Below are 11,160 nucleotides of genomic sequence, written 5' to 3'. Positions count from 1 at the left end.
CCGTCATGCGCTGTATGTCCTGGAGCTCTAAACTCGCCGAGCACGAAGTTCGGGCCGAAGTTGACGGAGCGCACCGATTGGCTTGTCGTGGCGATGACTTGGCGCTTTTTTCGCCGACGTCCAATCGGCGCGCTCCGCGAACTTTCGGCTCCAACTTTGTGTTTGACGAGTTTAGGGCCCCTGGGGTCCAGAGAATGTTTACCTTAATTCCAAATTCTTGAAGCATCTGCAGTCTTTTTCTAATTTGACTCGCTGTGGCGTCTTCCGTGGTGGAGGAGGATAGTTCCTGCACCGCTGCGAAGGAGTCGGTTAAGAGGCGATATTGGTGTCGGAGGGTCGCGTCTCTGTCAGTGAAGGCTGTGTGCTGTACGTCCTCCAGTGCTCCCCAAATGGCGAGGTGTTCCGCATGGAGTACGGTGCCCTGTGGGAGAGCACATGAGTGCTGTCCTTGTATGCGAGGGTCGGTGTCGCAGATCCAGGCCATGCTGACTCTGTCGCTTCTTGCCGTTGCGTCCGTATAGACGTTGATAACGTTGTCTGCACTGCTCCCTTACAAAAAAATGAACTGACTTTCAATTGAAAGTGTAAAGGACTCACTCAATAGACCTCATTCAGTCTCAATTGAAACTTAATTGACTTTTTCTATTGAGTCGCTATTGATCCGTCCCAGACTATTGGCCACTGAGTCTTAATTGAATTTTTAGCAATTGCATTTCAATTGAGTTTTGGCAATAGTGTTTCAATAGAACTTTTGCTATTGAGTTTTAATAAAAATATTGCAATTGACTTTCAATTGAATTATTGCAACGTGCTTCAATAGAATTTATTGCAACTGCATTTAAAAAAAATGCTCTGGTTGAGAATTTTTTTTCACAATTCTTTAAAGCATGCAACATGAAGGAAACAAAGCACAAAGAGGAAACGAACACAAACATCGTAACTAAGCACTCACAACCCACTAATCGTACTCCCTTGACTACCCCACCGCCTTATATACCCTACATAAGAAAGGTATTCATTTGGCCAGTGACCACCTCAGCATCTACTAAGGTACCCAGTTTCCTATTTCTTCCTTGAAAGTCTCATAGATGATAAACAGTGTTTCGACGTCATTGGACTCTATCCCTTAATAGAAAAACATTGGTACAAGCAATAATCGTTCGGTGCACACGGGTGCAGTAATCCACAAACGACCAAACTCAATTGTATTCCTAATGAGTAAATTCAATAGAATCGATATTGACTTTCTTATGACCAAACTCAATTGCATTCCTAATGAGTAAAATCAATAGAATTTATATGGAGTTTCTAATGATCAAACTATATTGCATTCCTAGTGAGTAAAGTCAATAGAATCGATATTGAGTTTTTTATGAGCAGTCTCAATTGCATTCCTAATGAGTAAATTCAATAGAATCTAAATTGAGTTTCTTATGACCAAACTCAATCGCATTCCTATTGAGTAAATTCAATGGAATTGATATTGAGTTTCTAATGATCAAACTCAATTGCATTCCTAGTGAGTAAAGTCAATAGAATCGATATTGAGTTTCTTATGATCAGTCTCAATTGCATTCCTATTGAGTTAATTCAATAGAATCGAAATTGAGTTTCTTATGACCAAACTCAATCGCATTCCTATTGAGCAAATTCAATAGAATTGATATTGAGTTTCTAATGATCGAACTCAATTGCATTCCTAGTGAGTAAAGTCAATAGAATCGATATTGAGTTTCTTATGATCAGTCTCAATTGCATTCCTAATGAGTAAATTCAATAGAATCAAAATTGAGTTTCTAATGGTCAAACTCATTAGACATTGAGTTTATATCGAGTTTCAATTGACTCTATAGGAACACAATAGAAAGTCAATTGAAACTCATTGATCATTTTTGTAAGGGCTGGCGTGCCGGCAGCTTCGGCTACGCCTAGCCTCTGCGGCCAATCTGAGCATAGGGCGTTTGGTGAAGCTTCCATGCGGGGGAGTTTCCCAGGGTGAAATGATTCCACTGACGTCCGGCATTGTATCGCACCGTCGCCTTTGGTCCCATAGGGTTGTCAGCTTTCCCTGGTAGGAGTTGTCCAAGCGGGACTGCATTCGGATACAGGCTTCGGTAATGATGGTCTGGATCGGAGGTATTGGTGCCAACTGCTGGAGGAGGGTCATCCTAGTGTGCTTGGGCAGCCCCGTTACTGTACGCAGGGTGGCTCTGTGTAAGTGTTCTATGTCGCGTAGGTCTTTCGGAGATAGTTCGTATACCGGCGCCCCATAGAGGACTCTGCCTACTGCAACCGCACGCGCAAGGGTTGCGGTTGAGCTTTGTCGCGCCCCGCCATACTTGTTGGACATGCGGCGGACGGCGTGAAGGAGGGGTGTCCAGTTCTTACGTAACGTTTGAATCCACTTGTGTGTGCTATTACAGCTAGCGATCTGGGCACCAAGGATGCGAATATGTCCATTCGTTGAGGTGATTGGTGCCGAGCCGGGCACAAGGGTGATTTGCTTCCGCGGGTTGGTGACGCGCTTTCCGTCTATGCTGATGAGTTCGGTCTTCTCGGGCGATAGTTGCAGCAACCGTGGCATCTAGGATTGTCACTAGACTTAGGACTGCTGCTTGTAGTTCAGTTTGCATTTGTTGTTCATTTACGTGGTCGCTAGCTTCAGTCCATATTGTAATGTCATCTGCATAAATAGTAAATCGTGCCGTGGCGTCCCGTTCCAGGGCATCCGCTACCCTTGCCATGGCGAGATGGAAAAGCATTGGCCCGAGTATAGAGCCCTGGGGCACGCCTCTGTCAAGGTAGAATGTGCATGGCGTCCACCCCGGTGCGGTTCCCTGAAGGCGTATGGGTCTACTGTGAAGAAAAGAACGAATCCAGTTGTAGGCTCGTTGGCTGGGATATCTCTGAGCCAGTTCATGAAGGATGACTTCCTGCCGAACGTTGTCAAAGGCCTTTCGCATGTCAATGGCCAGGACATAGTCAGGCATGAGTTTCCGGGATTTCCTGTTGATCACTCGCCGCAGAAGCCAGAGGCAGTCGTGCGTACCCATGTTGGGACGAAAGCCTGCCTGCGCCGGGTGAAGGCCCGGTTGGACGTATTCGAGGTTGTGTTGCATCCGGGCGAGTATCATTCGTTCGATAAGCTTGCATATCGCTGGCGTAAGTGATATGGGGCGTAGGTTCTCGGGCTTGGTGGGGTCCTTGTTGCCTTTAGGTATCGGATATATGAGCGAAAGCTTGAGTGTATCAGGCACAGAGCCCTGTTCCCAGGTGTCATTGATGATGTCAAGTAGCTTTTGTTGTGCTGAAAGAGGAAGATTTCGAAGGTCTTGCCAATTGACGTTGTCGTGTCCTGGGGCTGAGCGGGCCTTACTTTTCAATAGTGCCGCGGTAAGCTCCCCCAAGGTGAAGGGAGCGCCAAGCCCTGGGTCAAGGTTTGTTATTGTTTGCTCCGGAAGATCGGGTGCTGGGCTGTCGCGAGCGTGCGGGAAGAAGGTCCGTATTACCTTCGTTTCCACCTCCACTGGGTTGCCTTGCAGGAGAAGGCCTTTCAGTGGGGACTGTCCTTTCTTCTTCCCGAGTATGCTGCGGAGAATGCCCCATAGGCGCTGAAGCCCAGGAATTTCTCCGAGCTTCGCGCAAGTGGAGTGCCACGTCCCCGTCTCAAGTAGCTGCTGGTGGGCTTGTATGGTTTTATACTGATTTTTAAGCTGCATGAGATCGCGGTGGCGCTTACCGCCATAGCGGTACCGGTGCGTGAGCTCATGTACTCTTTTCCAGAGGTTTGCAAGGTGTGCGTCCATGCACGTTGTTGTCTCGTCGCATTCAATCATCTCTGACGCCGCGGCCTTAGCGCTGTATATGATGCTGGCGAGCTGCTCGAAGGAATCGAAAGGCTGTTGCTGCGTAAGCTGGCGGTAAATGTTCCAGTCAATACGCGCGTGCGCGCTTCGCTTTCGCATCTACTTGCGGTTAAGGGTAATGAGGATCGGATAGTGATCATTGCCCCAGGTGATGGACATTGCGTCCCATTTACGGACAAATCTTGGAGTCGCAAAGGTAAGGTCCGGTGTGGTGTCGCGCTGTTGGGAGCGCAGCCCCACTCTTGTGGCCGTGTCAGGTGCATTAACCAAATCGAGAGCGGACATTTCCATGGCGCCGTGAAGGGCATTGCCTCTGGGGTGTGCTCTGCGGTAGCCCCATGCGGGGTGTTGGGCGTTAAAATCACCCCCAATTATGATAGGGTGGGAACCCGCCCGTTGTTGGATGTCTCGTACCCACTGAAAGTCATCCTGTCGTGCTCTCAATGTGTTTGGCCTGTAGTAGACGCAAACAGCAACAAATGGTTGCTGCCCAAGGGGTTGAATTTTGGCGGCGATCACTTCGCGGTAGTCATTGCTGATATTGGGAAGGGGGAATTCAATCGAAGTACAGTCCCGTCTAGTCAGTAGCGCCGCTTGACCCTGAGCTTTTGGTTGTTGTGTGACAGGATCTAAGTGTAAAATCGTATTGTGTTGGATCGTATTGTATCCTTGAATATGGCATGGGCCTCGTGTTTCTCGTAGAAAAATCGCAATCAGTTGTAGGTGGGTTATACGTCCCCTGAGTGTTGTTCCGGTCTGGATGTAACTTCTGCAGTTCCATTGAAGGCAGGTAAGCGACTTGCTCATTTCCCTTCAGCGGGTAGCTTACGTCGTTTCACGTCGTCCCTCTGTGTGATTTGTCGGAGTTCTGTCATTGCTGCCTCTAGCTGTTCATGGAAGGTAGTGGTTAATGTCGTGAGTTCCTCTCTGAAACTGTTTTCAAGTTTGCGTGATTCTGTGTGTCTCTCTTGCCGGAGGATGCCTAGAGTTTGAACGATGTACATATCGTTCGTTGGCATGGGTACCTTGGGCACGAGCCGTCTCTTTGGAGTGCTGCTACGTGCTCTCGGTGTGCGAGTTCTGCTTCGAGGTTTTCTCTGCGTTGTACTCGAAGTTTTTTCCGTCACAATTTCCCCACTCACAGAAGATTGGGTTGACAACTGCGTCGCCAGCTGCTCCAGTTTGATACGTAACTGTTGGTTTTCGCGGCGCAGTTCATCGATTTGTCTTTGATATTCATTTACCTGCAACTTTGGCTTATCCGAAGTAGTTTTGGACTTAGCTACTGTTGCCCATGTCACCGTCTTAGAGTTCTCGTTACGTGTCGCAGCTTCTGGGGGTGCCTGAATAAGTCTGCTCGGACAGGCCGAGTTCAGCGAGATGTGGCCGGGCTTTTGCGAGGCGACGCAGAAAAGGTCCCCTATGCAATCGGGATCCGCGGGATGCTGGGGACGACCACAGTCTCTGCAAACCGAGTCCTCGGGACAGTGCTTGGCGATGTGGTCCGGCCCGTGACCGTTGAAGCACACTATGTGCTTGGGGCGGTAGTCGTACACCCTTACTAGTTCGTAATCGAAGACAATCTTATAGGGAGGCTTTTCAGTGTCGAAGGTGATGAGTACGTTTATCGGTTTTCCCGAGTCTTTTGGCGTCAAGAATGGTAGCGGTCTCACATCGGAGGTGGTCCATAATGTAGTCCAGCGACTGACCTGGTCTAACCTTGATGACCCCCTTGCTTCCCTTAGGCCGTCGATCTGGCATTCGTTCTATCTCTACCGCATAGGTTTGTTCCTCGCCTTGCGCTTTGCCTGTGAGCGTCGTTAGCTTCGAGAGTTTATCAGCGTGTTGCTCGTCTCGTACTGTCACCTTTACGCAGTTCGCAATGGGATCGTAACGATAGAGAGCTAGATTTGCTATTTGCCAGTTCCGCGCCGTAAGTTCTAGGGCCGTCGTAATGGCCTGCTTCAGTATATTATGTACATGCGTCTTATTCAGTGGCCTAATCGAGAGGATGTAACGGGGCCGACTTATCCGTTCGGTGCGGAGCTGCGAGGGCTCTATTTTCCTCTGCGGTTTTCGTCTGGTGTCGGGCATCCAGCCTTCTTCATCGTTGACTGCTGTTTCTTCGTCACTCAAGGTTCAGTCTGTGTCCATTCGGTTGCTCTCGGGTAAGGACGCTTCTTTTGGGGCGTTCCCTACGTGGGAAGACGTAGACTGCGCGCAAGGCAGAGCCCTGTTTGGTTGCATGGGGTGATAGTATCACTTGTCAGGTGGAGTGATGCCTCCATGCATTGTTCCATTTCCTAACATGGCTGAGTTCATAGGGTCACCGTCCGTGGGTCCGGGAGTTGAAAAGAGGTCAAGAGACTGGGAGCGGGGCCCAGCTGAAGCCATAGTGACTGAGACTCTGGCAGACTGGGACGCCGCACCCCTCGCTAGGCCATAGAGTGGATTAGGCCTAGCGAAGGGCGGCGACTCTTTGCTCCATGAGGGTCGAAATTCCCTTGAAAGTCGAGAACGTGGAGCTTGCACGCTTACCGACGAAGTTCGCCGGGGCGTTGAGGCCTTTGTCGCAAGGTTAGGGCGAATTTTGCGATATTTCAAAGTAAGAAATATACAGAGCGGTCAGGACGCGTGCGTCTCTTCCAGTTCACTTCCTCTTCTTCCTCCATGTAAGGAAATATTTCAAAAGATCACAGAGACGAAATGCCACAGGTCAAACTAAATAAAAGTAGTTAGGATATAATACAAACATGTTAAAAAATGAAAGCCGTTTACAAATCCTAACGCCGAATTTGAGCGCAGCTCTTGAGGAGGAGTAGGGAAAGGTACTGAGGGGGGGTCACGTCCCCTGCGGGTAGTCACGTGACCTCAGGGGGGGGGTCACGTGATCTCGGGAGGGGGGGGGGGTCACGTGATCTCGGGGGGGGGGGGTCACGTGACCCCCCCCCCCCCCCCCCCCCGGTTACGCCGAGGCCGACGCCGACGGCGACGCCGCTCAGGCTGGAAACGGGCCCCTAAGAGCTGCGCTCTAAAAAGTCATTGAATTGGAACAAAAAATTCTATAGCAACTTACCTGCCTTTCGTGCAGCAGACGACTTCAGGACTCGTGGCTGAGAGAGGCCCCTGTTCAGAAAACTGAGATGCCACAGAAGGCGAGGTTGGCAGTACATATTAACAAAAGTGTTGAAACACTCTTCCCTGCAAAATTTTTTTTTTTATTTATTGATACTGTCGGCCCTTTACAAGGCCTTTACAGGAGTGGTAATACATACAAGCAGAGCCGTATATGTAGAGAGTTTGGCCATTTGTTGGGAAGAATAGGAGACAAATGAAGCGGCGCCATTGGCCGAAAGCGGGCAGGGCGTGTTCCAGGGCGTCTTCAGAAATTCGAATGTGACCAACCAGAAGCCGGAAATAATACCCTAGCGGTGGTCGCAAGAAACAAACCTGATAACTGCATTAGAGTAACTCTCGATGGCTGAAAATATGGTACACGTGATGTTTCAATCACACCCATCTAAAATGATGGTGGAACAGTGCGACTAGCAAAAAGATCGACATAATCCTTACGCCAAACGGCGAGCGCCGGGAATCTGCCGTCAGAGCGGTCACACTCTGTCCGCGCAAAACAGAGTTGAGCGGCGCATTCGTTTCTTACATCTTTCTGCATGATAATGATGAAACAACACATGCACCCTATTTTCAACCACAAAGAGTTACTACACTTCACTCTTACGCACTTATTAAAACCATATACGAACATAGACATTCGATGATCGATCGGCTCAGAATTGTTTCTCGCTACCACCGCTAGGGGATTCTTTTCGGCTTCTGGTTGGTCAAGAGAGCATGCCAAGCCCTCTTTCCGAGTCCGCCGCACGCCCTGGCTCTGCCCGCGCCTCCCATTGACCGAACTCTCCACATATACGGCTCTGCATACAAGAAGTAAAAGAACAATCATGCACTGACACTTCAAAAAAGTGGTTCACCCGGAGGAATAAAAAAGCAAAATACATTCAAAACACAAAGTCACGGCACATTATCAAGCACTATACTCTTTATATTTTTAACAAAATCACAGACATTTGTCATAGTGACGACGGAATTCGGGAGTTGGTTCCATTCCTTTATTGCCCTAGGAAAGAAATTAAATTTAAAACAATCATTTTTGACAGATCCCGTATGGAAATCTTATATCTGGGCCATATCTGGCCATATCAAACATATGATTATATACGGCCTATATACAGACTTATCTGGCGTATATACAGGCTTATCTGGCGTATATACAGCCTGATATGGCATATATACAGACTTCTCTGGTGTATATACAGACTTATCTGGCATATATACAGCCTGATATGGCGTATATACAGACCTATCTGGCGTATATACAGACTTATCTGGCGGCCGGTTTTCAATATATTAAAAATATGAAAAAGTAATAAAAAAATTCTTTGTTATCAAATTCTGAATGACTCATTATTCACGAGCTAAATATTAGCATTAATAATCCCAAACTTCAGCTTTGACAAGCTTAAGTTTGAGATTATTTGCGTTAGTTTTCATGAGGATTTCAATGTAGCTTAATTATTTCAAAATATTAACATTACGCCCGCATAGACAATTTGCTAAATCCCCCAAATGCCTCGACCCGTACTCGAGGAATCATGGGGACGGTGTTTCTTCAGGCCTAGTGATCGAAAATTTCGAGCAATTTTATGGTTACACAGATTTGAATGTAATTCGGAGTCACCTTGGACACGTGCCTTACAGAACCCAAATACCTGCCACACCGCTTTTAAAATGTCCCGCATATGTCAGTACTGTGCATTCCGTCCAACCTTCAACCTGGATGAGCTGCAGACATATCTCTTACATTATTATCATTCTCGTACAGCTTCAAAAACGGTGATACTAAGTTAGAACCGCTAAAAATGTCTTAAACAGCTCCGCTGAATGGCTGAATCCGAGCTAAATCCCGGTTTTGGTTGTGTGATTTCTCGACTTTTAAGTAATTCCTGCTAAAATAACAATCACGAGGATTATTATATGGTAAGAGATCTCGGCTGCTCAGCTTGGCTGAAGGTTGGACAGAATGCACAGTATCATAAACGCAGCCATTGACGAGAAAATTTAAAAGTGATATGACAGGTACTTGAGCCCTATGGGACGCTTGTTCAGGATGACTCCGAATTACACTCGAAACTGTGTAAGCATGGAATTGGTCAAAACTAGCGATCATTAATCACCGTTTTCATAACTCCGCGAGTGCGGGCCGGGCAGTTGGTAGAATTGTAGACAATAAGAAGATATTAAGTGCCGATTTCAGGCTTGTGTCCTTTTGAAATGCCTGGCCAGATCTGGAATTTCCTTACTTAGCCAGACCTGAGATTTCCATATATCAGGCTATATCTGGAATTATGAGGCTATATCTGGCAGATATACCATATCAGGTTATATGTGGCCAATTTTTGATATGGCCATATCTGAAATCTTCAGATCTGGCCAGATATAAATTTTTTGTAAGGGATGGTTCCCTGATGTGCATGCCATGACGATGTCTCGTACATTCACTGACGCGTACGTCCATGTAATTATTTTTGTCTATCTTAACTAGACCATGAATGATCAAAAAAATAAATTTCAGGCGGTCGCACTTTGTTCTTAATTCAAGAGAAGGAAGTTCAGCAAGTCTACAGAGTTCAGTGGGGGAATGGTTACGATTATATTTATTAAAGATAAACCTGGAAGCAAGCCGCTGGACTTTATCAAGTTTCGACGAGTTAGCTATTGTACATGGATCCCACACTACTTTTGCGTATTCAAGGATAGGTCTCACCAGTGTTTTATAAGCTAATGTTTTTATTTCTGGCGAAGCACCTGCAAGATTTCTTCTGAGGTACCATTGTGCCTGGTTAGCTTTTCTGGACACTTTTTCCGTGTGTGTATTCCATCTTAAGTCGCTTGTAAAGGTAACTCCTAAGTACTTATTTTCTTCTACACGAGGTAGGTTGGTGTCGTCTATAAAGTAATCATAATTTAGGATATGTTTTTTTCTTGTTATAGACATAACGACTGATTTTCGAGGGTTTAACACCATTTGCCATTCGTCGCACCAATGTTTGATTTTGAGGAGTTCATTTTGCAGTTTTAGTTGATCTTGTTCAGTTTCTATTTTATTGTACAAAATACAATCATCCGCAAACAGCTTAATTGGAACTGATATTCCACAGCTTATGTCGCCTATAAATATTAAAAATAAAAGCGGTCCTAGCACACTACCTTGTGGAACTCCAGAAGCAACTGGAGCGGGTCTCGACACACAGCCTCCCAACTCAACGAATTGAACTCTCGATGAAAGATACGAGCAAAACCAGTTTGTAATGATGGGGTTCTTAAACAAGGCGTTAATTTTAAGCAACAATTTAGGATGAGACACTTTATCGAATGCTTTTGCAAAGTCTAAAAATATGACGTCCGTTTGGCCACGGTTATTTATAGATTGGGAAAGATCGTGCACGGTTTCGATGAGTTGGGTCGTTGTGGAAAGACATTTACGAAATCCATGTTGATATTGAAACAAAATATCGTGATCGTTGAGGAACGTTAAAAGATGCTTTGAAACAATATGTTCGAGAAGCTTAGAGCACGTGTTAATGAGAGATATAGGTCGGTAGTTTCCTACACAAGAAACAGAGCCTCCTTTATGTATGGGTACAATTTTGGCAGTCTTCCAGGCTTTTGGCACGGAACCATTATTTATAGACTGAAAAATTATAGTAAGATATTTGGCAACCCATTCAGCGTACCGCTTCAAAAACGCATTAGGAATTCCGTCAGGCCCGGAACTTTTCTTTACATCGATGTTAAGTAAGAGGTTAATAACTCTCTCCTCTTGAATTAATAAGTCACTAATTGGAGGATAACCAGCGAAATTTCTACCTCTTGGTAAATGTTGGTTGTCTCGAGTAAACACAGATGAAAAAAAGGTATTGAATTCTTCCGCTCGTTGCTGACTGTTGTCGGAAGTAATTTTCTTTTTTCGGAGGGGATTAACATATCGCCAGAATTTAGCCGGGGCTTCTATAATAAATTTCTTAAGAGTGACATTGTAAAATTTATGCTTCAAATCTTTAAAAGCCTCTTCAGATCGTGACTCAAGCTTTGCAGTGTCATTTTCCTAGAGTCATTTGGTTTAATTGCATTAGCTTTCCGACATCGCTTTATTTTTCTTTTTACATGAATAATTTCTCTAGTGATCCAGGGGTTCTTAGTTCTTATTATTTTG

The sequence above is a fragment of the Ixodes scapularis genome, unplaced genomic scaffold, assembly GCF_016920785.2.
Source record: "Ixodes scapularis isolate PalLabHiFi unplaced genomic scaffold, ASM1692078v2 PGA_scaffold9__187_contigs__length_104089568, whole genome shotgun sequence".
Taxonomy (NCBI): Eukaryota; Metazoa; Arthropoda; class Arachnida; order Ixodida; family Ixodidae; genus Ixodes; species Ixodes scapularis.
Note: the sequence above shows the minus strand (reverse complement) of the source record.